This window comes from Osmerus eperlanus, chromosome 1 (genome assembly GCF_963692335.1).
Source record: "Osmerus eperlanus chromosome 1, fOsmEpe2.1, whole genome shotgun sequence".
NCBI classification, from domain to species: Eukaryota; Metazoa; Chordata; class Actinopteri; order Osmeriformes; family Osmeridae; genus Osmerus; species Osmerus eperlanus.
In genome coordinates this window covers 152,085-177,082 of record NC_085018.1, presented here as the reverse complement: position 1 = coordinate 177,082, position 24,998 = coordinate 152,085, and the positions used below count along the sequence as shown (strand labels likewise).

Here is a 24,998-nt window from a genome sequence, read left to right as displayed (position 1 = left end):
AATGTCAAATGTGCATTTTGGCTATTGAACTAGTTGATATGGTTCATCAACAAGTCAGCAAGCACTGAGATGGTCTAAGGCAGTGGTTCTTAACCCTTGTCCTCAGGCCAGCATGCGTGAGATGTTTCCCTCTTCTAACACACCTGGTTTAAACTAATGAGTCGTTATCAAACTCAGCAAAGACAGATAACGACCCCTTCATTTGAATCAGGTATGTTGGAAGAGGGAAACATTTAAAACATGCAGGGCAGGGCAGGTGGGACCAGGATGGCGAACGACTGGTCTAAAGGTCTTAGAAGTAACAAGGGTCCTTGGCCCATGACATGCATTGTAATGTTTACGAACGGGATTCTAATCACTGTTAGAAACAACGGAATGGCTTAAAGGCGAATCCACACAAGTGGCACAAGGGTAGCTGACTTCCCATTTCAAAGAACGACATGTCAACTCCAATGAATCATGGGACTTCTTGGGACATTGGGACGACATGGGACACAAACTACTTTGGAGGGGATTGCAATTGGATGAAAACTGAGGAGAGAAGCAGAAGTTTCCGCCCGGTCTCGAACCGGGGACCTTTCGCGTGTAAAGCGAACGTGATAACCATTACACTACGGAAACTGCCAACTCACGAAAGACAGAAACCCAGTGCACTCACAAACACACAGTAACACGGAAACAGAACAAGGACACACCTTTACAATGTCAAATGGGCATTTTGGCTCATGAACTAGTTGATATGGTTCATCGACAAGTCAGCAAGCACTGAGATGGTCTAAGGCAGTGGTTCTCAACCCTTGTCCTCAGGCCAGCATGCTTTAGATGTTTCCCTCTTCTAACACACCTGGTTTAAACTAATGAGTCGTTATCAAACTCAGCAAAGACAGATAACGACCCCTTCATTTGAATCAGGTATGTTGGAAGAGGGAAACATTTAAAACATGCAGGGGCAGGGCAGGTGGGACCAGGATGGCGAACGACTGGTCTAAAGATCTTAGAAGAAACAAAGGTCCTCGGCCCATGACATGCATTGTAATGTTTTCCGAACGGAATTCTAATCACTGTTAGAAACAACGGAATGGCTTAAAGGCGAATCCGCACAAGTGGCACAAGGGTAGCTGACTTCAAAGAACGACATGTCAACTCCAATGAATCATGGGACTTCTTGGGACATTGGGACAACATGGGGCACAAGGTACTTTGGAGAGGATCGCAATTGGATGAAAACTGAGGAAAGAAGCAGAAGTTTCCGCCCGGTTTCGAACCGGGGACCTTTGGCATGTAAAGCGAACGTGATAGCCACTAAACTACGGAAACTGCCAACTCCCGAAAGACAGAAACCCAGTGCACACACAAACACACAGTAACAAGGAAACAGAACAAGGACACACATTTATAACGTAACATGGGCATTTCGGCTCATGAACTAGTTGATACCCTGTTTCAGCAAGCTAGCAACAAAGGAGATTGTCTAAAGCAACCTTTCCCAATCCTGGACCTCAGGCCTCCCTGCCCTGCATGTTTTTGACCTGATTGGACCCTTGCCAAGCTCTACAGAAGCCAGCGAAACGACCAAACATGTGGCACCAGGGCAGCTAACTTACCGCTTCAAAGAACGACAAACCAACTCCAATGAACTCATGACTGTCGATAATGCATCAAGTATTTACGAGATGATCGCAAGCTGATAAAAGGAAACATGTTTCCGCCCGGTCTCAAACCCGGGACCTTTCGCGTGTTAGGCGAACGTGATAACCACTACACTACGGAAACTTCTTATAGGCCAGCAACAGAAACTCAGTCCGCACACACACACGCACACACAAAACGAGGACACACCTTTACAATGTCAAATGTGCATTTTGGCTATTGAACTAGTTGATATGGTTCATCAACAAGTCAGCAAGCACTGAGATGGTCTAAGGCAGTGGTTCTTAACCCTTGTCCTCAGGCCAGCATGCGTGAGATGTTTCCCTCTTCTAACACACCTGGTTTAAACTAATGAGTCGTTATCAAACTCAGCAAAGACAGATAACGACCCCTTCATTTGAATCAGGTATGTTGGAAGAGGGAAACATTTAAAACATGCAGGGCAGGGCAGGGCAGGTGGGACCAGGATGGCGAACGACTGGTCTAAAGATCTTAGAAGAAACAAAGGTCCTCGGCCCATGACATGCATTGTAATGTTTACGAACGGGATTCTAATCACTGTTAGAAACAACGGAATGGCTTAAAGGCGAATCCACACAAGTGGCACAAGGGTAGCTGACTTCCCATTTCAAAGAACGACATGTCAACTCCAATGAATCATGGGACTTCTTGGGACATTGGGACGACATGGGACACAAACTACTTTGGAGGGGATCGCAATTGGATGAAAACTGAGGAGAGAAGCAGAAGTTTCCGCCCGGTCTCGAACCGGGGACCTTTCGCGTGTAAAGCGAACGTGATAACCACTACACTACGGAAACTGCCAACTCCCGAAAGACAGAAACCCAGTGCACTCACAAACACACAGTAACAAGGAAACAGAACAAGGACACACCTTTACAATGTCAAATGGGCATTTTGGCTCATGAACTAGTTGATATGGTTCATCGACAAGTCAGCAAGCACTGAGATGGTCTAAGGCAGTGGTTCTCAACCCTTGTCCTCAGGCCAGCATGCTTTAGATGTTTCCCTCTTCTAACACACCTGGTTTAAACTAATGAGTCGTTATCAAACTCAGCAAAGACAGATAACGACCCCTTCATTTGAATCAGGTATGTTGGAAGAGGGAAACATTTAAAACATGCAGGGCAGGGCAGGGCAGGTGGGACCAGGATGGCGAACGACTGGTCTAAAGGTCTTAGAAGTAACAAAGGTCCTTGGCCCATGACATGCATTGTAATGTTTACGAACGGGATTCTAATCACTGTTAGAAACAACGGAATGGCTTAAAGGCGAATCCACACAAGTGGCACAAGGGTAGCTGACTTCCCATTTCAAAGAAAGACATGTCAACTCCAATGAATCATGGGACTTCTTGGGACATTGGGACAACATGGGACACAAACTACTTTGGAGGGGATCGCAATTGGATGAAAACTGAGGAGAGAAGCAGAAGTTTCCGCCCGGTCTCGAACCGGGGACCTTTCGCATGTAAAGCGAACGTGATAACCACTACACTACAGAAACTGCCAACTCACGAAAGACAGAAACCCAGTGCACTCACAAACACACAGTAACAAGGAAACAGAACAAGGACACACCTTTACAATGTCAAATGGGCATTTTGGCTCATGAACTAGTTGATATGGTTCATCGACAAGTCAGCAAGCACTGAGATGGTCTAAGGCAGTGGTTCTCAACCCTTGTCCTCCGGCCAGCATGCTTGAGATGTTTCCCTCTTCTAACACACCTGGTTTAAACTAATGAGTCGTTATCAAACTCAGCAAAGACAGATAACGACCCCTTCATTTGAATCAGGTATGTTGGAAGAGGGAAACATTTAAAACATGCAGGGGCAGGGCAGGTGGGACCAGGATGGCGAACGACTGGTCTAAAGATCTTAGAAGAAACAAAGGTCCTCGGCCCATGACATGCATTGTAATGTTTTCCGAACAGGATTCTAATCACTGTTAGAAACAACGGAATGGCTTAAAGGCGAATCCGCACAAGTGGCACAAGGGTAGCTGACTTCCCATTTCAAAGAACGACATGTCAACTCCAATGAATCATGGGACTTCTTGGGACATTGGGACGACATGGGACACAAACTACTTTGGAGGGGATTGCAATTGGATGAAAACTGAGGAGAGAAGCAGAAGTTTCCGCCCGGTCTCGAACCGGGGACCTTTCGCGTGTAAAGCGAACGTGATAATCACTACACTATGGAAACTGCCAACTCCCGAAAGACAGAAACCCAGTGCACTCACAAACACACAGTAACAAGGAAACAGAACAAGGACACACCTTTACAATGTCAAATGGGCATTTTGGCTCATGAACTAGTTGATATGGTTCATCGACAAGTCAGCAAGCACTGAGATGGTCTAAGGCAGTGGTTCTCAACCCTTGTCCTCAGGCCAGCATGCTTTAGATGTTTCCCTCTTCTAACACACCTGGTTTAAACTAATGAGTCGTTATCAAACTCAGCAAAGACAGATAACGACCCCTTCATTTGAATCAGGTATGTTGGAAGAGGGAAACATTTAAAACATGCAGGGGCAGGGCAGGTGGGACCAGGATGGCGAACGACTGGTCTAAAGATCTTAGAAGAAACAAAGGTCCTCGGCCCATGACATGCATTGTAATGTTTTCCGAACGGGATTCTAATCACTGTTAGAAACAACGGAATGGCTTAAAGGCGAATCCGCACAAGTGGCACAAGGGTAGCTGACTTCAAAGAACGACATGTCAACTCCAATGAATCATGGGACTTCTTGGGACATTGGGACAACATGGGGCACAAGGTACTTTGGAGAGGATCGCAATTGGATGAAAACTGAGGAAAGAAGCAGAAGTTTCCGCCCGGTTTCGAACCGGGGACCTTTGGCATGTAAAGCGAACGTGATAGCCACTAAACTACGGAAACTGCCAACTCCCGAAAGACAGAAACCCAGTGCACACACAAACACACAGTAACAAGGAAACAGAACAAGGACACACATTTATAACGTAACATGGGCATTTCGGCTCATGAACTAGTTGATACCCTGTTTCAGCAAGCTAGCAACAAAGGAGATTGTCTAAAGCAACCTTTCCCAATCCTGGACCTCAGGCCTCCCTGCCCTGCATGTTTTTGACCTGATTGGACCCTTGCCAAGCTCTACAGAAGCCAGCGAAACGACCAAACATGTGGCACCAGGGCAGCTAACTTACCGCTTCAAAGAACGACAAACCAACTCCAATGAACTCATGACTGTCGATAATGCATCAAGTATTTACGAGATGATCGCAAGCTGATAAAAGGAAACATGTTTCCGCCCGGTCTCGAACCGGGGACCTTTCGCGTGTTAGGCGAACGTGATAACCACTACACTACGGAAACTTCTTATAGGCCAGCAACAGAAACTCAGTCCGCACACACACACGCACACACAAAACGAGGACACACCTTTACAATGTCAAATGTGCATTTTGGCTATTGAACTAGTTGATATGGTTCATCAACAAGTCAGCAAGCACTGAGATGGTCTAAGGCAGTGGTTCTTAACCCTTGTCCTCAGGCCAGCATGCGTGAGATGTTTCCCTCTTCTAACACACCTGGTTTAAACTAATGAGTCGTTATCAAACTCAGCAAAGACAGATAACGACCCCTTCATTTGAATCAGGTATGTTGGAAGAGGGAAACATTTAAAACATGCAGGGCAGGGCAGGTGGGACCAGGATGGCGAACGACTGGTCTAAAGGTCTTAGAAGTAACAAGGGTCCTTGGCCCATGACATGCATTGTAATGTTTACGAACGGGATTCTAATCACTGTTAGAAACAACGGAATGGCTTAAAGGCGAATCCACACAAGTGGCACAAGGGTAGCTGACTTCCCATTTCAAAGAACGACATGTCAACTCCAATGAATCATGGGACTTCTTGGGACATTGGGACGACATGGGACACAAACTACTTTGGAGGGGATCGCAATTGGATGAAAACTGAGGAGAGAAGCAGAAGTTTCCGCCCGGTCTCGAACCGGGGACCTTTCGCGTGTAAAGCGAACGTGATAACCACTACACTACGGAAACTGCCAACTCACGAAAGACAGAAACCCAGTGCACTCACAAACACACAGTAACAAGGAAACAGAACAAGGACACACCTTTACAATGTCAAATGGGCATTTTGGCTCATGAACTAGTTGATATGGTTCATCGACAAGTCAGCAAGCACTGAGATGGTCTAAGGCAGTGGTTCTCAACCCTTGTCCTCAGGCCAGCATGCTTTAGATGTTTCCCTCTTCTAACACACCTGGTTTAAACTAATGAGTCGTTATCAAACTCAGCAAAGACAGATAACGACCCCTTCATTTGAATCAGGTATGTTGGAAGAGGGAAACATTTAAAACATGCAGGGGCAGGGCAGGTGGGACCAGGATGGCGAACGACTGGTCTAAAGATCTTAGAAGAAACAAACGTCCTCGGCCCATGACATGCATTGTAATGTTTTCCGAACGGGATTCTAATCACTGTTAGAAACAACGGAATGGCTTAAAGGCGAATCCGCACAAGTGGCACAAGGGTAGCTGACTTCAAAGAACGACATGTCAACTCCAATGAATCATGGGACTTCTTGGGACATTGGGACAACATGGGGCACAAGGTACTTTGGAGAGGATCGCAATTGGATGAAAACTGAGGAAAGAAGCAGAAGTTTCCGCCCAGTTTCGAACCGGGGACCTTTGGCATGTAAAGCAAACGTGATAGCCACTAAACTACGGAAACTGCCAACTCCCGAAAGACAGAAACCCAGTGCACACACAAACACACAGTAACAAGGAAACAGAACAAGGACACACATTTATAACGTAACATGGGCATTTCGGCTCATGAACTAGTTGATACCCTGTTTCAGCAAGCTAGCAACAAAGGAGATTGTCTAAAGCAACCTTTCCCAATCCTGGACCTCAGGCCTCCCTGCCCTGCATGTTTTTGACCTGATTGGACCCTTGCCAAGCTCTACAGAAGCCAGCGAAACGACCAAACATGTGGCACCAGGGCAGCTAACTTACCGCTTCAAAGAACGACAAACCAACTCCAATGAACTCATGACTGTCGATAATGCATCAAGTATTTACGAGATGATCGCAAGCTGATAAAAGGAAACATGTTTCCGCCCGGTCTCGAACCGGGGACCTTTCGCGTGTTAGGCGAACGTGATAACCACTACACTACGGAAACTTCTTATAGGCCAGCAACAGAAACTCAGTCCACACACACACACGCACACACAAAACGAGGACACACCTTTACAATGTCAAATGTGCATTTTGGCTATTGAACTAGTTGATATGGTTCATCAACAAGTCAGCAAGCACTGAGATGGTCTAAGGCAGTGGTTCTTAACCCTTGTCCTCAGGCCAGCATGCGTGAGATGTTTCCCTCTTCTAACACACCTGGTTTAAACTAATGAGTCGTTATCAAACTCAGCAAAGACAGATAACGACCCCTTCATTTGAATCAGGTATGTTGGAAGAGGGAAACATTTAAAACATGCAGGGCAGGGCAGGGCAGGTGGGACCAGGATGGCGAACGACTGGTCTAAAGGTCTTAGAAGTAACAAGGGTCCTTGGCCCATGACATGCATTGTAATGTTTACGAACGGGATTCTAATCACTGTTAGAAACAACGGAATGGCTTAAAGGCGAATCCACACAAGTGGCACAAGGGTAGCTGACTTCCCATTTCAAAGAACGACATGTCAACTCCAATGAATCATGGGACTTCTTGGGACATTGGGACGACATGGGACACAAACTACTTTGGAGGGGATCGCAATTGGATGAAAACTGAGGAGAGAAGCAGAAGTTTCCGCCCGGTCTCGAACCGGGGACCTTTCGCGTGTAAAGCGAACGTGATAACCACTACACTACGGAAACTGCCAACTCACGAAAGACAGAAACCCAGTGCACTCACAAACACACAGTAACAAGGAAACAGAACAAGGACACACCTTTACAATGTCAAATGGGCATTTTGGCTCATGAACTAGTTGATATGGTTCATCGACAAGTCAGCAAGCACTGAGATGGTCTAAGGCAGTGGTTCTCAACCCTTGTCCTCAGGCCAGCATGCTTTAGATGTTTCCCTCTTCTAACACACCTGGTTTAAACTAATGAGTCGTTATCAAACTCAGCAAAGACAGATAACGACCCCTTCATTTGAATCAGGTATGTTGGAAGAGGGAAACATTTAAAACATGCAGGGGCAGGGCAGGTGGGACCAGGATGGCGAACGACTGGTCTAAAGATCTTAGAAGAAACAAAGGTCCTCGGCCCATGACATGCATTGTAATGTTTTCCGAACGGGATTCTAATCACTGTTAGAAACAACGGAATGGCTTAAAGGCGAATCCGCACAAGTGGCACAAGGGTAGCTGACTTCAAAGAACGACATGTCAACTCCAATGAATCATGGGACTTCTTGGGACATTGGGACAACATGGGGCACAAGGTACTTTGGAGAGGATCGCAATTGGATGAAAACTGAGGAAAGAAGCAGAAGTTTCCGCCCGGTTTCGAACCGGGGACCTTTGGCATGTAAAGCGAACGTGATAGCCACTAAACTACGGAAACTGCCAACTCCCGAAAGACAGAAACCCAGTGCACACACAAACACACAGTAACAAGGAAACAGAACAAGGACACACATTTATAACGTAACATGGGCATTTCGGCTCATGAACTAGTTGATACCCTGTTTCAGCAAGCTAGCAACAAAGGAGATTGTCTAAAGCAACCTTTCCCAATCCTGGACCTCAGGCCTCCCTGCCCTGCATGTTTTTGACCTGATTGGACCCTTGCCAAGCTCTACAGAAGCCAGCGAAACGACCAAACATGTGGCACCAGGGCAGCTAACTTACCGCTTCAAAGAACGACAAACCAACTCCAATGAACTCATGACTGTCGATAATGCATCAAGTATTTACGAGATGATCGCAAGCTGATAAAAGGAAACATGTTTCCGCCCGGTCTCGAACCGGGGACCTTTCGCGTGTTAGGCGAACGTGATAACCACTACACTACGGAAACTTCTTATAGGCCAGCAACAGAAACTCAGTCCGCACACACACACGCACACACAAAACGAGGACACACCTTTACAATGTCAAATGTGCATTTTGGCTATTGAACTAGTTGATATGGTTCATCAACAAGTCAGCAAGCACTGAGATGGTCTAAGGCAGTGGTTCTTAACCCTTGTCCTCAGGCCAGCATGCGTGAGATGTTTCCCTCTTCTAACACACCTGGTTTAAACTAATGAGTCGTTATCAAACTCAGCAAAGACAGATAACGACCCCTTCATTTGAATCAGGTATGTTGGAAGAGGGAAACATTTAAAACATGCAGGGCAGGGCAGGGCAGGTGGGACCAGGATGGCGAACGACTGGTCTAAAGGTCTTAGAAGTAACAAGGGTCCTTGGCCCATGACATGCATTGTAATGTTTACGAACGGGATTCTAATCACTGTTAGAAACAACGGAATGGCTTAAAGGCGAATCCACACAAGTGGCACAAGGGTAGCTGACTTCCCATTTCAAAGAACGATATGTCAACTCCAATGAATCATGGGACTTCTTGGGACATTGGGACGACATGGGACACAAACTACTTTGGAGGGGATCGCAATTGGATGAAAACTGAGGAGAGAAGCAGAAGTTTCCGCCCGGTCTCGAACCGGGGACCTTTCGCGTGTAAAGCGAACGTGATAACCACTACACTACGGAAACTGCCAACTCACGAAAGACAGAAACCCAGTGCACTCACAAACACACAGTAACAAGGAAACAGAACAAGGACACACCTTTACAATGTCAAATGGGCATTTTGGCTCATGAACTAGTTGATATGGTTCATCGACAAGTCAGCAAGCACTGAGATGGTCTAAGGCAGTGGTTCTCAACCCTTGTCCTCAGGCCAGCATGCTTTAGATGTTTCCCTCTTCTAACACACCTGGTTTAAACTAATGAGTCGTTATCAAACTCAGCAAAGACAGATAACGACCCCTTCATTTGAATCAGGTATGTTGGAAGAGGGAAACATTTAAAACATGCAGGGGCAGGGCAGGTGGGACCAGGATGGCGAACGACTGGTCTAAAGATCTTAGAAGAAACAAAGGTCCTCGGCCCATGACATGCATTGTAATGTTTTCCGAACGGGATTCTAATCACTGTTAGAAACAACGGAATGGCTTAAAGGCGAATCCGCACAAGTGGCACAAGGGTAGCTGACTTCAAAGAACGACATGTCAACTCCAATGAATCATGGGACTTCTTGGGACATTGGGACAACATGGGGCACAAGGTACTTTGGAGAGGATCGCAATTGGATGAAAACTGAGGAAAGAAGCAGAAGTTTCCGCCCGGTTTCGAACCGGGGACCTTTGGCATGTAAAGCAAACGTGATAGCCACTAAACTACGGAAACTGCCAACTCCCGAAAGACAGAAACCCAGTGCACACACAAACACACAGTAACAAGGAAACAGAACAAGGACACACATTTATAACGTAACATGGGCATTTCGGCTCATGAACTAGTTGATACCCTGTTTCAGCAAGCTAGCAACAAAGGAGATTGTCTAAAGCAACCTTTCCCAATCCTGGACCTCAGGCCTCCCTGCCCTGCATGTTTTTGACCTGATTGGACCCTTGCCAAGCTCTACAGAAGCCAGCGAAACGACCAAACATGTGGCACCAGGGCAGCTAACTTACCGCTTCAAAGAACGACAAACCAACTCCAATGAACTCATGACTGTCGATAATGCATCAAGTATTTACGAGATGATCGCAAGCTGATAAAAGGAAACATGTTTCCGCCCGGTCTCGAACCGGGGACCTTTCGCGTGTTAGGCGAACGTGATAACCACTACACTACGGAAACTTCTTATAGGCCAGCAACAGAAACTCAGTCCACACACACACACGCACACACAAAACGAGGACACACCTTTACAATGTCAAATGTGCATTTTGGCTATTGAACTAGTTGATATGGTTCATCAACAAGTCAGCAAGCACTGAGATGGTCTAAGGCAGTGGTTCTTAACCCTTGTCCTCAGGCCAGCATGCGTGAGATGTTTCCCTCTTCTAACACACCTGGTTTAAACTAATGAGTCGTTATCAAACTCAGCAAAGACAGATAACGACCCCTTCATTTGAATCAGGTATGTTGGAAGAGGGAAACATTTAAAACATGCAGGGCAGGGCAGGGCAGGTGGGACCAGGATGGCGAACGACTGGTCTAAAGGTCTTAGAAGTAACAAGGGTCCTTGGCCCATGACATGCATTGTAATGTTTACGAACGGGATTCTAATCACTGTTAGAAACAACGGAATGGCTTAAAGGCGAATCCACACAAGTGGCACAAGGGTAGCTGACTTCCCATTTCAAAGAACGACATGTCAACTCCAATGAATCATGGGACTTCTTGGGACATTGGGACGACATGGGACACAAACTACTTTGGAGGGGATCGCAATTGGATGAAAACTGAGGAGAGAAGCAGAAGTTTCCGCCCGGTCTCGAACCGGGGACCTTTCGCGTGTAAAGCGAAGGTGATAACCACTACACTACGGAAACTGCCAACTCACGAAAGACAGAAACCCAGTGCACTCACAAACACACAGTAACAAGGAAACAGAACAAGGACACACCTTTACAATGTCAAATGGGCATTTTGGCTCATGAACTAGTTGATATGGTTCATCGACAAGTCAGCAAGCACTGAGATGGTCTAAGGCAGTGGTTCTCAACCCTTGTCCTCAGGCCAGCATGCTTTAGATGTTTCCCTCTTCTAACACACCTGGTTTAAACTAATGAGTCGTTATCAAACTCAGCAAAGACAGATAACGACCCCTTCATTTGAATCAGGTATGTTGGAAGAGGGAAACATTTAAAACATGCAGGGGCAGGGCAGGTGGGACCAGGATGGCGAACGACTGGTCTAAAGATCTTAGAAGAAACAAAGGTCCTCGGCCCATGACATGCATTGTAATGTTTTCCGAACGGGATTCTAATCACTGTTAGAAACAACGGAATGGCTTAAAGGCGAATCCGCACAAGTGGCACAAGGGTAGCTGACTTCAAAGAACGACATGTCAACTCCAATGAATCATGGGACTTCTTGGGACATTGGGACAACATGGGGCACAAGGTACTTTGGAGAGGATCGCAATTGGATGAAAACTGAGGAAAGAAGCAGAAGTTTCCGCCCGGTTTCGAACCGGGGACCTTTGGCATGTAAAGCGAACGTGATAGCCACTAAACTACGGAAACTGCCAACTCCCGAAAGACAGAAACCCAGTGCACACACAAACACACAGTAACAAGGAAACAGAACAAGGACACACATTTATAACGTAACATGGGCATTTCGGCTCATGAACTAGTTGATACCCTGTTTCAGCAAGCTAGCAACAAAGGAGATTGTCTAAAGCAACCTTTCCCAATCCTGGACCTCAGGCCTCCCTGCCCTGCATGTTTTTGACCTGATTGGACCCTTGCCAAGCTCTACAGAAGCCAGCGAAACGACCAAACATGTGGCACCAGGGCAGCTAACTTACCGCTTCAAAGAACGACAAACCAACTCCAATGAACTCATGACTGTCGATAATGCATCAAGTATTTACGAGATGATCGCAAGCTGATAAAAGGAAACATGTTTCCGCCCGGTCTCGAACCGGGGACCTTTCGCGTGTTAGGCGAACGTGATAACCACTACACTACGGAAACTTCTTATAGGCCAGCAACAGAAACTCAGTCCGCACACACACACGCACACACAAAACGAGGACACACCTTTACAATGTCAAATGTGCATTTTGGCTATTGAACTAGTTGATATGGTTCATCAACAAGTCAGCAAGCACTGAGATGGTCTAAGGCAGTGGTTCTTAACCCTTGTCCTCAGGCCAGCATGCGTGAGATGTTTCCCTCTTCTAACACACCTGGTTTAAACTAATGAGTCGTTATCAAACTCAGCAAAGACAGATAACGACCCCTTCATTTGAATCAGGTATGTTGGAAGAGGGAAACATTTAAAACATGCAGGGCAGGGCAGGGCAGGTGGGACCAGGATGGCGAACGACTGGTCTAAAGGTCTTAGAAGTAACAAGGGTCCTTGGCCCATGACATGCATTGTAATGTTTACGAACGGGATTCTAATCACTGTTAGAAACAACGGAATGGCTTAAAGGCGAATCCACACAAGTGGCACAAGGGTAGCTGACTTCCCATTTCAAAGAACGACATGTCAACTCCAATGAATCATGGGACTTCTTGGGACATTGGGACGACATGGGACACAAACTACTTTGGAGGGGATCGCAATTGGATGAAAACTGAGGAGAGAAGCAGAAGTTTCCGCCCGGTCTCGAACCGGGGACCTTTCGCGTGTAAAGCGAACGTGATAACCACTACACTACGGAAACTGCCAATTAGAAAGACAGAAACCCAGTGCACTCACAAACACACAGTAACAAGGAAACAGAACAAGGACACACCTTTACAATGTCAAATGGGCATTTTGGCTCATGAACTAGTTGATATGGTTCATCGACAAGTCAGCAAGCACTGAGATGGTCTAAGGCAGTGGTTCTCAACCCTTGTCCTCAGGCCAGCATGCTTTAGATGTTTCCCTCTTCTAACACACCTGGTTTAAACTAATGAGTCGTTATCAAACTCAGCAAAGACAGATAACGACCCCTTCATTTGAATCAGGTATGTTGGAAGAGGGAAACATTTAAAACATGCAGGGGCAGGGCAGGTGGGACCAGGATGGCGAACGACTGGTCTAAAGGTCTTAGAAGTAACAAAGGTCCTCGGCCCATGACATGCATTGTAATGTTTACGAACGGGATTCTAATCACTGTTAGAAACAACGGAATGGCTTAAAGGCGAATCCGCACAAGTGGCACAAGGGTAGCTGACTTCAAAGAACGACATGTCAACTCCAATGAATCATGGGACTTCTTGGGACATTGGGACAACATGGGGCACAAGGTACTTTGGAGAGGATCGCAATTGGATGAAAACTGAGGAAAGAAGCAGAAGTTTCCGCCCGGTTTCGAACCGGGGACCTTTGGCATGTAAAGCGAACGTGATAGCCACTAAACTACGGAAACTGCCAACTCCCGAAAGACAGAAACCCAGTGCACACACAAACACACAGTAACAAGGAAACAGAACAAGGACACACATTTATAACGTAACATGCGCATTTTGGCTCATGAACTAGTTGATACCCTGTTTCAGCAAGCTAGCAACAAAGGAGATTGTCTAAAGCAACCTTTCCCAATCCTGGACCTCAGGCCTCCCTGCCCTGCATGTTTTTGACCTGATTGGACCCTTGCCAAGCTCTACAGAAGCCAGCGAAACGACCAAACATGTGGCACCAGGGCAGCTAACTTACCGCTTCAAAGAACGACAAACCAACTCCAATGAACTCATGACTGTCGATAATGCATCAAGTATTTACGAGATGATCGCAAGCTGATAAAAGGAAACATGTTTCCGCCCGGTCTCGAACCGGGGACCTTTCGCGTGTTAGGCGAACGTGATAACCACTACACTACGGAAACTTCTTATAGGCCAGCAACAGAAACTCAGTCCGCACACACACACGCACACACAAAACGAGGACACACCTTTACAATGTCAAATGTGCATTTTGGCTATTGAACTAGTTGATATGGTTCATCAACAAGTCAGCAAGCACTGAGATGGTCTAAGGCAGTGGTTCTTAACCCTTGTCCTCAGGCCAGCATGCGTGAGATGTTTCCCTCTTCTAACACACCTGGTTTAAACTAATGAGTCGTTATCAAACTCAGCAAAGACAGATAACGACCCCTTCATTTGAATCAGGTATGTTGGAAGAGGGAAACATTTAAAACATGCAGGGCAGGGCAGGGCAGGTGGGACCAGGATGGCGAACGACTGGTCTAAAGGTCTTAGAAGTAACAAGGGTCCTTGGCCCATGACATGCATTGTAATGTTTACGAACGGGATTCTAATCACTGTTAGAAACAACGGAATGGCTTAAAGGCGAATCCACACAAGTGGCACAAGGGTAGCTGACTTCCCATTTCAAAGAACGACATGTCAACTCCAATGAATCATGGGACTTCTTGGGACATTGGGACGACATGGGACACAAACTACTTTGGAGGGGATCGCAATTGGATGAAAACTGAGGAGAGAAGCAGAAGTTTACGCCCGGTCTCGAACCGGGGACCTTTCGCGTGTAAAGCGAACGTGATAACCACTACACTACGGAAACTGCCAACTCACGAAAGACAGAAACCCAGTGCACTCACAAACACACAGTAACAAGGAAACAGAACAAGGACACACCTTTACAATGTCAAATGGGCATTTTGGCTCATGAACTAGTTGATATGGTTCATCGACAAGTCAGCAAGCACTGAGATGGTCTAAGGCAGTGGTTCTCAACCCTTGTCCTCAGGCCAGCATGCTTTAGATGTTTCCCTCTTCTAACACACCTGGTTTAAACTAATGAGTCGTTATCAAACTCAGCAAAGACAGATAACGACCCCTTCATTTGAATCAGGTATGTTGGAAGAGGGAAACATTTAAAACATGCAGGGGCAGGGCAGGTGGGACCAGGATGGCGAACGACTGGTCTAAAGGTCTTAGAAGTAACAAAGGTCCTCGGCCCATGACATGCATTGTAATGTTTACGAACGGGATTCTAATCACTGTTAGAAACAACGGAATGGCTTAAAGGCGAATCCGCACAAGTGGCACAAGGGTAGCTGACTTCAAAGAACGACATGTCAACTCCAATGAATCATGGGACTTCTTGGGACATTGGGACAACATGGGGCACAAGGTACTTTGGAGAGGATCGCAATTGGATGAAAACTGAGGAAAGAAGCAGAAGTTTCCGCCCGGTTTCGAACCGGGGACCTTTGGCATGTAAAGCGAACGTGATAGCCACTAAACTACGGAAACTGCCAACTCCCGAAAGACAGAAACCCAGTGCACACACAAACACACAGTAACAAGGAAACAGAACAAGGACACACATTTATAACGTAACATGGGCATTTCGGCTCATGAACTAGTTGATACCCTGTTTCAGCAAGCTAGCAACAAAGGAGATTGTCTAAAGCAACCTTTCCCAATCCTGGACCTCAGGCCTCCCTGCCCTGCATGTTTTTGACCTGATTGGACCCTTGCCAAGCTCTACAGAAGCCAGCGAAACGACCAAACATGTGGCACCAGGGCAGCTAACTTACCGCTTCAAAGAACGACAAACCAACTCCAATGAACTCATGACTGTCGATAATGCATCAAGTATTTACGAGATGATCGCAAGCTGATAAAAGGAAACATGTTTCCGCCCGGTCTCGAACCGGGGACCTTTCGCGTGTTAGGCGAACGTGATAACCACTACACTACGGAAACTTCTTATAGGCCAGCAACAGAAACTCAGTCCACACACACACACGCACACACAAAACGAGGACACACCTTTACAATGTCAAATGTGCATTTTGGCTATTGAACTAGTTGATATGGTTCATCAACAAGTCAGCAAGCACTGAGATGGTCTAAGGCAGTGGTTCTTAACCCTTGTCCTCAGGCCAGCATGCGTGAGATGTTTCCCTCTTCTAACACACCTGGTTTAAACTAATGAGTCGTTATCAAACTCAGCAAAGACAGATAACGACCCCTTCATTTGAATCAGGTATGTTGGAAGAGGGAAACATTTAAAACATGCAGGGCAGGGCAGGGCAGGTGGGACCAGGATGGCGAACGACTGGTCTAAAGGTCTTAGAAGTAACAAGGGTCCTTGGCCCATGACATGCATTGTAATGTTTACGAACGGGATTCTAATCACTGTTAGAAACAACGGAATGGCTTAAAGGCGAATCCACACAAGTGGCACAAGGGTAGCTGACTTCCCATTTCAAAGAACGACATGTCAACTCCAATGAATCATGGGACTTCTTGGGACATTGGGACGACATGGGACACAAACTACTTTGGAGGGGATCGCAATTGGATGAAAACTGAGGAGAGAAGCAGAAGTTTCCGCCCGGTCTCGAACCGGGGACCTTTCGCGTGTAAAGCGAAGGTGATAACCACTACACTACGGAAACTGCCAACTCACGAAAGACAGAAACCCAGTGCACTCACAAACACACAGTAACAAGGAAACAGAACAAGGACACACCTTTACAATGTCAAATGGGCATTTTGGCTCATGAACTAGTTGATATGGTTCATCGACAAGTCAGCAAGCACTGAGATGGTCTAAGGCAGTGGTTCTCAACCCTTGTCCTCAGGCCAGCATGCTTTAGATGTTTCCCTCTTCTAACACACCTGGTTTAAACTAATGAGTCGTTATCAAACTCAGCAAAGACAGATAACGACCCCTTCATTTGAATCAGGTATGTTGGAAGAGGGAAACATTTAAAACATGCAGGGGCAGGGCAGGTGGGACCAGGATGGCGAACGACTGGTCTAAAGATCTTAGAAGAAACAAAGGTCCTCGGCCCATGACATGCATTGTAATGTTTTCCGAACGGGATTCTAATCACTGTTAGAAACAACGGAATGGCTTAAAGGCGAATCCGCACAAGTGGCACAAGGGTAGCTGACTTCAAAGAACGACATGTCAACTCCAATGAATCATGGGACTTCTTGGGACATTGGGACAACATGGGGCACAAGGTACTTTGGAGAGGATCGCAATTGGATGAAAACTGAGGAAAGAAGCAGAAGTTTCCGCCCGGTTTCGAACCGGGGACCTTTGGCATGTAAAGCGAACGTGATAGCCACTAAACTACGGAAACTGCCAACTCCCGAAAGACAGAAACCCAGTGCACACACAAACACACAGTAACAAGGAAACAGAACAAGGACACACATTTATAACGTAACATGGGCATTTCGGCTCATGAACTAGTTGATACCCTGTTTCAGCAAGCTAGCAACAAAGGAGATTGTCTAAAGCAACCTTTCCCAATCCTGGACCTCAGGCCTCCCTGCCCTGCATGTTTTTGACCTGATTGGACCCTTGCCAAGCTCTACAGAAGCCAGCGAAACGACCAAACATGTGGCACCAGGGCAGCTAACTTACCGCTTCAAAGAACGACAAACCAACTCCAATGAACTCATGACTGTCGATAATGCATCAAGTATTTACGAGATGATCGCAAGCTGATAAAAGGAAACATGTTTCCGCCCGGTCTCGAACCGGGGACCTTTCGCGTGTTAGGCGAACGTGATAACCACTACACTACGGAAACTTCTTATAGGCCAGCAACAGAAACTCAGTCCGCACACACACACGCACACACAAAACGAGGACACACCTTTACAATGTCAAATGTGCATTTTGGCTATTGAACTAGTTGATATGGTTCATCAACAAGTCAGCAAGCACTGAGATGGTCTAAGGCAGTGGTTCTTAACCCTTGTCCTCAGGCCAGCATGCGTGAGATGTTTCCCTCTTCTAACACACCTGGTTTAAACTAATGAGTCGTTATCAAACTCAGCAAAGACAGATAACGACCCCTTCATTTTAATCAGGTATGTTGGAAGAGGGAAACATTTAAAACATGCAGGGCAGGGCAGGGCAGGTGGGACCAGGATGGCGAACGACTGGTCTAAAGGTCTTAGAAGTAACAAGGGTCCTTGGCCCATGACATGCATTGTAATGTTTACGAACGGGATTCTAATCACTGTTAGAAACAACGGAATGGCTTAAAGGCGAATCCACACAAGTGGCACAAGGGTAGCTGACTTCCCATTTCAAAGAACGACATGTCAACTCCAATGAATCATGGGACTTCTTGGGACATTGGGACGACATGGGACACAAACTACTTTGGAGGGGATCGCAATTGGATGAAAACTGAGGAGAGAAGCAGAAGTTTCCGCCCGGTCTCGAACCGGGGACCTTTCGCGTGTAAAGCGAACGTGATAACCACTACACTACGGAAACTGCCAATTAGAAAGACAGAAACCCAGTGCACTCACAAACACACAGTAACAAGGAAACAGAACAAGGACACACCTTTACAATGTCAAATGGGCATTTTGGCTCATGAACTAGTTGATATGGTTCATCGACAAGTCAGCAAGCACTGAGATGGTCTAAGGCAGTGGTTCTCAACCCTTGTCCTCAGGCCAGCATGCTTTAGATGTTTCCCTCTTCTAACACACCTGGTTTAAACTAATGAGTCGTTATCAAACTCAGCAAAGACAGATAACGACCCCTTCATTTGAATCAGGTATGTTGGAAGAGGGAAACATTTAAAACATGCAGGGGCAGGGCAGGTGGGACCAGGATGGCGAACGACTGGTCTAAAGGTCTTAGAAGTAACAAAGGTCCTCGGCCCATGACATGCATTGTAATGTTTACGAACGGGATTCTAATCACTGTTAGAAACAACGGAATGGCTTAAAGGCGAATCCGCACAAGTGGCACAAGGGTAGCTGACTTCAAAGAACGACATGTCAACTCCAATGAATCATGGGACTTCTTGGGACATTGGGACAACATGGGGCACAAGGTACTTTGGAGAGGATCGCAATTGGATGAAAACTGAGGAAAGAAGCAGAAGTTTCCGCCCGGTTTCGAACCGGGGACCTTTGGCATGTAAAGCGAACGTGATAGCCACTAAACTACGGAAACTGCCAACTCCCGAAAGACAGAAACCCAGTGCACACACAAACACACAGTAACAAGGAAACAGAACAAGGACACACATTTATAACGTAACATGCGCATTTTGGCTCATGAACTAGTTGATACCCTGTTTCAGCAAGCTAGCAACAAAGGAGATTGTCTAAAGCAACCTTTCCCAATCCTGGACCTCAGGCCTCCCTGCCCTGCATGTTTTTGACCTGATTGGACCCTTGCCAAGCTCTACAGAAGCCAGCGAAACGACCAAACATGTGGCACCAGGGCAGCTAACTTACCGCTTCAAAGAACGACAAACCAACTCCAATGAACTCATGACTGTCGATAATGCATCAAGTATTTACGAGATGATCGCAAGCTGATAAAAGGAAACATGTTTCCGCCCGGTCTCGAACCGGGGACCTTTCGCGTGTTAGGCGAACGTGATAACCACTACACTACGGAAACTTCTTATAGGCCAGCAACAGAAACTCAGTCCGCACACACACACGCACACACAAAACGAGGACACACCTTTACAATGTCAAATGTGCATTTTGGCTATTGAACTAGTTGATATGGTTCATCAACAAGTCAGCAAGCACTGAGATGGTCTAAGGCAGTGGTTCTTAACCCTTGTCCTCAGGCCAGCATGCGTGAGATGTTTCCCTCTTCTAACACACCTGGTTTAAACTAATGAGTCGTTATCAAACTCAGCAAAGACAGATAACGACCCCTTCATTTGAATCAGGTATGTTGGAAGAGGGAAACATTTAAAACATGCAGGGCAGGGCAGGGCAGGTGGGACCAGGATGGCGAACGACTGGTCTAAAGGTCTTAGAAGTAACAAGGGTCCTTGGCCCATGACATGCATTGTAATGTTTACGAACGGGATTCTAATCACTGTTAGAAACAACGGAATGGCTTAAAGGCGAATCCACACAAGTGGCACAAGGGTAGCTGACTTCCCATTTCAAAGAACGACATGTCAACTCCAATGAATCATGGGACTTCTTGGGACATTGGGACGACATGGGACACAAACTACTTTGGAGGGGATCGCAATTGGATGAAAACTGAGGAGAGAAGCAGAAGTTTACGCCCGGTCTCGAACCGGGGACCTTTCGCGTGTAAAGCGAACGTGATAACCACTACACTACGGAAACTGCCAACTCACGAAAGACAGAAACCCAGTGCACTCACAAACACACAGTAACAAGGAAACAGAACAAGGACACACCTTTACAATGTCAAATGGGCATTTTGGCTCATGAACTAGTTGATATGGTTCATCGACAAGTCAGCAAGCACTGAGATGGTCTAAGGCAGTGGTTCTCAACCCTTGTCCTCAGGCCAGCATGCTTTAGATGTTTCCCTCTTCTAACACACCTGGTTTAAACTAATGAGTCGTTATCAAACTCAGCAAAGACAGATAACGACCCCTTCATTTGAATCAGGTATGTTGGAAGAGGGAAACATTTAAAACATGCAGGGGCAGGGCAGGTGGGACCAGGATGGCGAACGACTGGTCTAAAGGTCTTAGAAGTAACAAAGGTCCTCGGCCCATGACATGCATTGTAATGTTTACGAACGGGATTCTAATCACTGTTAGAAACAACGGAATGGCTTAAAGGCGAATCCGCACAAGTGGCACAAGGGTAGCTGACTTCAAAGAACGACATGTCAACTCCAATGAATCATGGGACTTCTTGGGACATTGGGACAACATGGGGCACAAGGTACTTTGGAGAGGATCGCAATTGGATGAAAACTGAGGAAAGAAGCAGAAGTTTCCGCCCGGTTTCGAACCGGGGACCTTTGGCATGTAAAGCGAACGTGATAGCCACTAAACTACGGAAACTGCCAACTCCCGAAAGACAGAAACCCAGTGCACACACAAACACACAGTAACAAGGAAACAGAACAAGGACACACATTTATAACGTAACATGGGCATTTCGGCTCATGAACTAGTTGATACCCTGTTTCAGCAAGCTAGCAACAAAGGAGATTGTCTAAAGCAACCTTTCCCAATCCTGGACCTCAGGCCTCCCTGCCCTGCATGTTTTTGACCTGATTGGACCCTTGCCAAGCTCTACAGAAGCCAGCGAAACGACCAAACATGTGGCACCAGGGCAGCTAACTTACCGCTTCAAAGAACGACAAACCAACTCCAATGAACTCATGACTGTCGATAATGCATCAAGTATTTACGAGATGATCGCAAGCTGATAAAAGGAAACATGTTTCCGCCCGGTCTCGAACCGGGGACCTTTCGCGTGTTAGGCGAACGTGATAACCACTACACTACGGAAACTTCTTATAGGCCAGCAACAGAAACTCAGTCCGCACACACACACGCACACACAAAACGAGGACACACCTTTACAATGTCAAATGTGCATTTTGGCTATTGAACTAGTTGATATGGTTCATCAACAAGTCAGCAAGCACTGAGATGGTCTAAGGCAGTGGTTCTTAACCCTTGTCCTCAGGCCAGCATGCGTGAGATGTTTCCCTCTTCTAACACACCTAGTTTAAACTAATGAGTCGTTATCAAACTCAGCAAAGACAGATAACGACCCCTTCATTTGAATCAGGTATGTTGGAAGAGGGAAACATTTAAAACATGCAGGGCAGGGCAGGGCAGGTGGGACCAGGATGGCGAACGACTGGTCTAAAGGTCTTAGAAGTAACAAGGGTCCTTGGCCCATGACATGCATTGTAATGTTTACGAACGGGATTCTAATCACTGTTAGAAACAACGGAATGGCTTAAAGGCGAATCCACACAAGTGGCACAAGGGTAGCTGACTTCCCATTTCAAAGAACGACATGTCAACTCCAATGAATCATGGGACTTCTTGGGACATTGGGACGACATGGGACACAAACTACTTTGGAGGGGATCGCAATTGGATGAAAACTGAGGAGAGAAGAAGAAGTTTCCGCCCGGTCTCGAACCGGGGACCTTTCGCGTGTAAAGCGAACGTGATAACCACTACACTACGGAAACTGCCAACTCACGAAAGACAGAAACCCAGTGCACTCACAAACACACAGTAACAAGGAAACAGAACAAGGACACACCTTTACAATGTCAAATGGGCATTTTGGCTCATGAACTAGTTGATATGGTTCATCGACAAGTCAGCAAGCACTGAGATGGTCTAAGGCAGTGGTTCTCAACCCTTGTCCTCAGGCCAGCATGCTTTAGATGTTTCCCTCTTCTAACACACCTGGTTTAAACTAATGAGTCGTTATCAAACTCAGCAAAGACAGATAACGACCCCTTCATTTGAATCAGGTATGTTGGAAGAGGGAAACATTTAAAACATGCAGGGGCAGGGCAGGTGGGACCAGGATGGCGAACGACTGGTCTAAAGGTCTTAGAAGTAACAAAGGTCCTCGGCCCATGACATGCATTGTAATGTTTACGAACGGGATTCTAATCACTGTTAGAAACAACGGAATGGCTTAAAGGCGAATCCGCACAAGTGGCACAAGGGTAGCTGACTTCAAAGAACGACATGTCAACTCCAATGAATCATGGGACTTCTTGGGACAACATGGGGCACAAGGTACTTTGGAGAGGATCGCAATTGGATGAAAATTGAGGAAAAAAGCAGAAGTTTCCGCCCGGTCACGAACCGGGGACCTTTGGCATGTAAAGCGAACGTGATACCCACTAAACTACGGAAACTGCCAACTCCCGAAAGACAGAAACCCAGTGCACACACAAACACACAGTAACAAGGAAACAGAACAAGGACACACATTTATAACGTAACATGGGAATTTCGGCTCATGAACTAGTTGATACCCTGTTTCAGCAAGCTAGCAACAAAGGAGATTGTCTAAAGCAACCTTTCCCAATCCTGGACCTCAGGCCTCCCTGCCCTGCATGTTTTTGACCTGATTGGACCCTTGCCAAGCTCTACAGAAGCCAGCGAAACGACCAAACATGTGGCACCAGGGCAGCTAACTTACCGCTTCAAAGAACGACAAACCAACTCCAATGAACTCATGAATGTCGATAATGCATCAAGTATTTACGAGATGATCGCAAGCTGATAAAAGGAAACATGTTTCCGCCCGGTCTCGAACCGGGGACCTTTCGCGTGTTAGGCGAACGTGATAACCACTACACTACGGAAACTTCTTATAGGCCAGCAACAGAAACTCAGTCCACACACACGCACACACAAAACGAGGACACACCTTTACAATGTCAAATGTGCATTTTGGCTATTGAACTAGTTGATATGGTTCATCAACAAGTCAGCAAGCACTGAGATGGTCTAAGGCAGTGGTTCTTAACCCTTGTCCTCAGGCCAGCATGCGTGAGATGTTTCCCTCTTCTAACACACCTGGTTTAAACTAATGAGTCGTTATCAAACTCAGCAAAGACAGATAACGACCCCTTCATTTGAATCAGGTATGTTGGAAGAGGGAAACATTTAAAACATGCAGGGCAGGGCAGGGCAGGTGGGACCAGGATGGCGAACGACTGGTCTAAAGGTCTTAGAAGTAACAAGGGTCCTTGGCCCATGACATGCATTGTAATGTTTACGAACGGGATTCTAATCACTGTTAGAAACAACGGAATGGCTTAAAGGCAAATCCACACAAGTGGCACAAGGGTAGCTGACTTCCCATTTCAAAGAACGACATGTCAACTCCAATGAATCATGGGACTTCTTGGGACATTGGGACGACATGGGACACAAACTACTTTGGAGGGGATCGCAATTGGATGAAAACTGAGGAGAGAAGCAGAAGTTTCCGCCCGGTCTCGAACCAGGGACCTTTCGCGTGTAAAGCGAACGTGATAACCACTACACTACGGAAACTGCCAACTCCCGAAAGACAGAAACCCAGTGCACTCACAAACACACAGTAACAAGGAAACAGAACAAGGACACACCTTTACAATGTCAAATGGGCATTTTGGCTCATGAACTAGTTGATATGGTTCATCAACAAGTCAGCAAGCACTGAGATGGTCTAAGGCAGTGGTTCTCCACCCTTGTCCTCAGGCCAGCATTCTTTAGATGTTCCCTCTTCTAACACACCTGGTTTAAACTAATAAGTCGTTATCAAACTCAGCAAAGACAGATAACGACCCCTTCATTTGAATCAGGTATGTTGGAAGAGGGAAACATTTAAAACATGCAGGGGCAGGGCAGGTGGGACCAGGATGGCGAACGACTGGTCTAAAGATCTTAGAAGAAACAAAGGTCCTCGGCCCATGACATGCATTGTAATGTTTTCCGAACGGGATTCTAATCACTGTTAGAAACAACGGAATGGCTTAAAGGCGAATCCGCACAAGTGGCACAAGGGTAGCTGACTTCAAAGAACGACATGTCAACTCCAATGAATCATGGGACTTCTTGGGACATTGGGACAACATGGGGCACAAGGTACTTTGGAGAGGATCGCAATTGGATGAAAACTGAGGAAAGAAGCAGAAGTTTCCGCCCGGTTTCGAACCGGGGACCTTTGGCGTGTAAAGCGAACGTGATAGCGACTAAACTACGGAAACTGCCAACTCCCGAAAGACAGAAACCCAGTGCACACACAAACACACAGTAACAAGGAAACAGAACAAGGACACACATTTATAACGTAACATGGGCATTTC

General features: G+C 46.4%; 27 non-coding genes across 27 annotated transcripts; all 27 read right to left on the bottom strand.

Moving 5' to 3' along the window:
• Positions 1-548: 548 nt before the first annotated feature.
• trnav-uac (transfer RNA valine (anticodon UAC)) lies at positions 549-621 on the bottom strand. The gene has a single exon. It is a non-coding gene; the product is annotated as a tRNA-Val (tRNA).
• A 1,079-nt stretch (positions 622-1,700) lies between these two features.
• On the bottom strand, positions 1,701-1,773 carry trnav-aac (transfer RNA valine (anticodon AAC)). The gene has a single exon. It is a non-coding gene; the product is annotated as a tRNA-Val (tRNA).
• A 625-nt stretch (positions 1,774-2,398) lies between these two features.
• On the bottom strand, positions 2,399-2,471 carry trnav-uac (transfer RNA valine (anticodon UAC)). Its single transcript has one exon. It is a non-coding gene; the product is annotated as a tRNA-Val (tRNA).
• A 633-nt stretch (positions 2,472-3,104) lies between these two features.
• trnav-uac (transfer RNA valine (anticodon UAC)) lies at positions 3,105-3,177 on the bottom strand. Its single transcript has one exon. It is a non-coding gene; the product is annotated as a tRNA-Val (tRNA).
• Positions 3,178-3,807: 630 nt separating this feature from the next.
• On the bottom strand, positions 3,808-3,880 carry trnav-uac (transfer RNA valine (anticodon UAC)). The gene has a single exon. It is a non-coding gene; the product is annotated as a tRNA-Val (tRNA).
• A 1,079-nt stretch (positions 3,881-4,959) lies between these two features.
• Positions 4,960-5,032, bottom strand: trnav-aac (transfer RNA valine (anticodon AAC)). Its single transcript has one exon. It is a non-coding gene; the product is annotated as a tRNA-Val (tRNA).
• A 620-nt stretch (positions 5,033-5,652) lies between these two features.
• trnav-uac (transfer RNA valine (anticodon UAC)) lies at positions 5,653-5,725 on the bottom strand. Its single transcript has one exon. It is a non-coding gene; the product is annotated as a tRNA-Val (tRNA).
• A 1,079-nt stretch (positions 5,726-6,804) lies between these two features.
• Positions 6,805-6,877, bottom strand: trnav-aac (transfer RNA valine (anticodon AAC)). The gene has a single exon. It is a non-coding gene; the product is annotated as a tRNA-Val (tRNA).
• Positions 6,878-7,502: 625 nt separating this feature from the next.
• trnav-uac (transfer RNA valine (anticodon UAC)) lies at positions 7,503-7,575 on the bottom strand. The gene has a single exon. It is a non-coding gene; the product is annotated as a tRNA-Val (tRNA).
• Positions 7,576-8,654: 1,079 nt separating this feature from the next.
• On the bottom strand, positions 8,655-8,727 carry trnav-aac (transfer RNA valine (anticodon AAC)). Its single transcript has one exon. It is a non-coding gene; the product is annotated as a tRNA-Val (tRNA).
• A 625-nt stretch (positions 8,728-9,352) lies between these two features.
• trnav-uac (transfer RNA valine (anticodon UAC)) lies at positions 9,353-9,425 on the bottom strand. The gene has a single exon. It is a non-coding gene; the product is annotated as a tRNA-Val (tRNA).
• Positions 9,426-10,504: 1,079 nt separating this feature from the next.
• On the bottom strand, positions 10,505-10,577 carry trnav-aac (transfer RNA valine (anticodon AAC)). The gene has a single exon. It is a non-coding gene; the product is annotated as a tRNA-Val (tRNA).
• A 625-nt stretch (positions 10,578-11,202) lies between these two features.
• On the bottom strand, positions 11,203-11,275 carry trnav-uac (transfer RNA valine (anticodon UAC)). The gene has a single exon. It is a non-coding gene; the product is annotated as a tRNA-Val (tRNA).
• Positions 11,276-12,354: 1,079 nt separating this feature from the next.
• On the bottom strand, positions 12,355-12,427 carry trnav-aac (transfer RNA valine (anticodon AAC)). Its single transcript has one exon. It is a non-coding gene; the product is annotated as a tRNA-Val (tRNA).
• Positions 12,428-13,052: 625 nt separating this feature from the next.
• trnav-uac (transfer RNA valine (anticodon UAC)) lies at positions 13,053-13,125 on the bottom strand. The gene has a single exon. It is a non-coding gene; the product is annotated as a tRNA-Val (tRNA).
• A 1,076-nt stretch (positions 13,126-14,201) lies between these two features.
• On the bottom strand, positions 14,202-14,274 carry trnav-aac (transfer RNA valine (anticodon AAC)). The gene has a single exon. It is a non-coding gene; the product is annotated as a tRNA-Val (tRNA).
• Positions 14,275-14,899: 625 nt separating this feature from the next.
• Positions 14,900-14,972, bottom strand: trnav-uac (transfer RNA valine (anticodon UAC)). The gene has a single exon. It is a non-coding gene; the product is annotated as a tRNA-Val (tRNA).
• Positions 14,973-16,050: 1,078 nt separating this feature from the next.
• trnav-aac (transfer RNA valine (anticodon AAC)) lies at positions 16,051-16,123 on the bottom strand. Its single transcript has one exon. It is a non-coding gene; the product is annotated as a tRNA-Val (tRNA).
• Positions 16,124-16,748: 625 nt separating this feature from the next.
• Positions 16,749-16,821, bottom strand: trnav-uac (transfer RNA valine (anticodon UAC)). The gene has a single exon. It is a non-coding gene; the product is annotated as a tRNA-Val (tRNA).
• Positions 16,822-17,900: 1,079 nt separating this feature from the next.
• Positions 17,901-17,973, bottom strand: trnav-aac (transfer RNA valine (anticodon AAC)). The gene has a single exon. It is a non-coding gene; the product is annotated as a tRNA-Val (tRNA).
• Positions 17,974-18,598: 625 nt separating this feature from the next.
• On the bottom strand, positions 18,599-18,671 carry trnav-uac (transfer RNA valine (anticodon UAC)). The gene has a single exon. It is a non-coding gene; the product is annotated as a tRNA-Val (tRNA).
• A 1,076-nt stretch (positions 18,672-19,747) lies between these two features.
• On the bottom strand, positions 19,748-19,820 carry trnav-aac (transfer RNA valine (anticodon AAC)). The gene has a single exon. It is a non-coding gene; the product is annotated as a tRNA-Val (tRNA).
• A 625-nt stretch (positions 19,821-20,445) lies between these two features.
• Positions 20,446-20,518, bottom strand: trnav-uac (transfer RNA valine (anticodon UAC)). Its single transcript has one exon. It is a non-coding gene; the product is annotated as a tRNA-Val (tRNA).
• A 1,078-nt stretch (positions 20,519-21,596) lies between these two features.
• On the bottom strand, positions 21,597-21,669 carry trnav-aac (transfer RNA valine (anticodon AAC)). The gene has a single exon. It is a non-coding gene; the product is annotated as a tRNA-Val (tRNA).
• A 625-nt stretch (positions 21,670-22,294) lies between these two features.
• Positions 22,295-22,367, bottom strand: trnav-uac (transfer RNA valine (anticodon UAC)). Its single transcript has one exon. It is a non-coding gene; the product is annotated as a tRNA-Val (tRNA).
• Positions 22,368-23,437: 1,070 nt separating this feature from the next.
• Positions 23,438-23,510, bottom strand: trnav-aac (transfer RNA valine (anticodon AAC)). The gene has a single exon. It is a non-coding gene; the product is annotated as a tRNA-Val (tRNA).
• Positions 23,511-24,131: 621 nt separating this feature from the next.
• trnav-uac (transfer RNA valine (anticodon UAC)) lies at positions 24,132-24,204 on the bottom strand. Its single transcript has one exon. It is a non-coding gene; the product is annotated as a tRNA-Val (tRNA).
• Positions 24,205-24,998: the final 794 nt, after the last annotated feature.